This window comes from Sinocyclocheilus grahami, unplaced genomic scaffold (assembly GCF_001515645.1).
Source record: "Sinocyclocheilus grahami isolate Dianchi unplaced genomic scaffold, SAMN03320097.WGS_v1.1 scaffold4.1, whole genome shotgun sequence".
NCBI classification, from domain to species: Eukaryota; Metazoa; Chordata; class Actinopteri; order Cypriniformes; family Cyprinidae; genus Sinocyclocheilus; species Sinocyclocheilus grahami.
The window spans coordinates 1,326,440-1,329,717 of NW_015505183.1; the positions used below are offsets into that span (position 1 = coordinate 1,326,440).

Here is a 3,278-nt window from a genome sequence, read left to right on the forward strand (position 1 = left end):
ATGTTTGGTCAATATTAAACAAGGATTTGATCGTCCTGCAAGTGTAACAACAGCAATTACCAGGCCTTTGGTGCCCTTTGCAGGCATTTGTAATAATGCAAATTGTTTATTTTAACAGTATTATTCAATGAAACCATATGATTATTATTAATTAACCAATCATTATTGCCTCATTGTTTCTATATAATACATTTTAAGACATTAAAACTAGAATATTAAGTCAGATGCGTTGTTGGTGGTGGTAAAATTATTACCGATATTAAAACACATTACTAACGTCAACAGTCAAAAAAGTTTCACAGGATTATGAATGTAGCTACCTGAAAGTGATGCACGGGCTTCATCTTGGGCTTTTTTCTTTTTCTTTTCTCTGTGCCAGACTGTGCAGATGTCTTTTCCCTGATATAGCCTAGTTGTCCATTAATTATGATGATCATTTGTATTCAGCCGCAAACATGAGGTGAGAGCGAGCGCGGGCGCATATGCGGGAATGGCGCGTCACGTGTGCTTATACTGCCTATACTGTCTGCGTTCATCATAAAATTATTTTTTTTATAATATGTGTGTTAATGTTTAGATTTTTATTTATGTATATGTTAATAATCATATAGAATGAAAGTGTTTTATATGTTCGTTTGTTTTTTTTTAGCAACTGGGATGGTGCCCCACACAAACTGTTTACAGGGAGCAGCGGTACTGCATTTCTGTTTAGGGATGCGCCGATCCGATATTCATATCGGGTATTGGCTCCGATAGTGCCAAATTTTCTCGGATCGGGTATCGGGCAGAGAGAACCGATCCAAATCCGAGATATATTTTTTTCGATTGTGCGAATTATTCCGTGTTACTTCTGAAGCCATACGATAGCTTAATTTGAGCTGCATATGAATATTTAAGTCCTTACATTAAAGTTCACACAAACTCTCTCCGCTGTGGCTGTCAGTCATTCATTCAGCCTTTAAAGTTTAAACCCTGGTCGCATTCGGTTACAGCAGTTAGCTCGGTAAAGCTCTCTCCAAGATTATTCTGTGTTCCCATTATACTTGATTTGTAAATACATGTCTATGATTTTACAAAAAGGACTTTATCTTCTTGCCGGAGTTTAATGTTTTGTTACTTGCTACCGGATGTCTGTGAGAACAAAATACCGGCGTAGAAAAGACTATCAGTTGTTTTTAACGTGCACAGTAACTGAAATTTTAAACTGTTAAAAGAAAGGCTCAATAACTGTTGCACAGATATAATACACTACGCATCAATTTCTCTTCCCTTTGTGCTTTGCACTTTTTAACATAGACTGTCAACCCTCTACATTGCGAGTAAATCCCTCGCATATGCGACTAAATCTTCACTCTGGGCGACTAAATTATGTCTAATATTAGCCAATGGCTAATAAATTCTCAGATTTTGCTCGCCAGTGTGTGAGTTGGAGGCTGAGTATATGATTAGCACAGATATATTTTCACTCACAGAACACTCTGACTGAGCGCTTCAGAGTTTCACTCTCCGTCAAGCGATCTGTGATATTTTTCAGTTCATTTGAATGGATGCGCAGCGCACCTGTGTTTGTGTATTTGGCGTAATGTGGCATGTAATGTAATGCGCAAACGACAATCTCATTGGCTGGTGCTCACCTAGTATCGTCCCTGTTTTGATTTCAGCGAATCAGTTCGAGCAAACGCACACAATTTACAGGAACACTGAATGACCAAAAAAAGCACCAGCACCAGTCCTAAATTCATGGTTACGAAGTTTTAATTCTAATTACTAAATTTCTATTATTAAATAACACTTGATTATCATATTATAATGCTTTACTGATATTAAGAGTGTACTTTCAGATATTTAAAAAGCTGTACCATTTTACAAACATTATATATGTTTGTAAAATGGCATAACTTAAAAAATATGCTATACATTTCAAATAAATGTATTTAAATTTTATAGTATATACTTGTATATAAATGCATTCATGAATGTTTTTAATGAATGGATTTTATAATAATACAAATAGCAATGTGTAACATTTTACCATATTTAGCACTTTTATTTGTTCCCCACAAAATATTGTTTTTCACTAAATGTTTGGATTTCTAAAATTATTGTGCACTGATTTTTCTAGAATAACTTTTGCTGCCGAATTATCCACTAACCTAGTTTATGATAAATTTTTGTCATAGATTATAAATATACATAGGCCCATATTTTTTCATATTTGTTTATTTTATAATGAAGTAGTCTGTATCTAGTAGATTGTGAAAGAATGATTATCAGTTCCACACACAGAGATATATAAATTCTACATTTATTTAAATGAGGGGAAAAAACTTCACTGGTATCGGATCGGAATCGGTACCGGCCAATACTGAACCCTAGGTATCGGAATCGGTATCGGCAGCAAAAAAAGGCAGATCGGAGCATCCCTATTTCTGTTTACAATTAAATAATCTGGAACATTATATTTCTGAACAAATTAAATAAACTGGGACATAGGCCTACCGTTCATAAAGTTAAAAAAACTGGGAAATGTTTGTTTCACGATCAACCAAATTTACTAGAAATGTTTTCGTTTGTGAACAAATCAAATTAATTGGGACATTGTGTTTGTCTTTTTTTTATTTTTAAAAGGGTCATATGATGCGATTTCAAGTTTTTCTTTCTCTTTGGAGTGTTACAAGCTGATTGTGCGTAGATAAGATCACTGAAGTTGCAAAAACTAAAGTCTCAAAACCAAAGAGATGTTCTTTATCAAAGTTAAGACTCTACCATTCCCCCCTAAAACGGCTCGTTCTAACACGCCCCCACATATCTACCTCACTATGTGGGAATATTTGCGTAATGCCGCACAAATGTGCACGCAAAGAAAGAAGGCGTGGTTTCAGTAACCGCAGTTAGTGTTGAAGCAGCATGTCAGCATGTGTGTGTTTCTAGGCGAAAGCAAAAGCACTTTATTTGGCCTTCCGAAAGTAGATGCATTTAGGAATCTTTAAGATTACTTACAACAGAACAGCAATGCATTTTATGGATGACCGTTTCGTGAACCTAGGAGAGGAGGTAATTCTGACTTTGCTATGACAATCTGGCGCTTCTGAATCAGCTACTGTTTTGTTATTAGTTTAAGTATTTGCTATTGACTGTTCAAATGCGGAGTTTTGCACATCGTGTGTGTGTGTGCGTGCGCACGCGAGCGAGCGAGCAAGAGAGAGAGCACGTGAGAGAGAGAGAGAGCGAGAGAGAGAGAGAGATGGGGTCACATCACAGTGGAGTCAGCTGTCTTA

The 3,278-nt window shown here is 36.2% G+C and overlaps 1 protein-coding gene across 1 annotated transcript in view; it reads right to left on the reverse strand.

Annotated features, from left to right (window-relative positions):
* The window catches only part of LOC107582502 (leucine zipper protein 1-like), a 50,552-nt gene that overhangs the window by 45,200 nt on the left and 2,074 nt on the right, over positions 1-3,278 (reverse strand).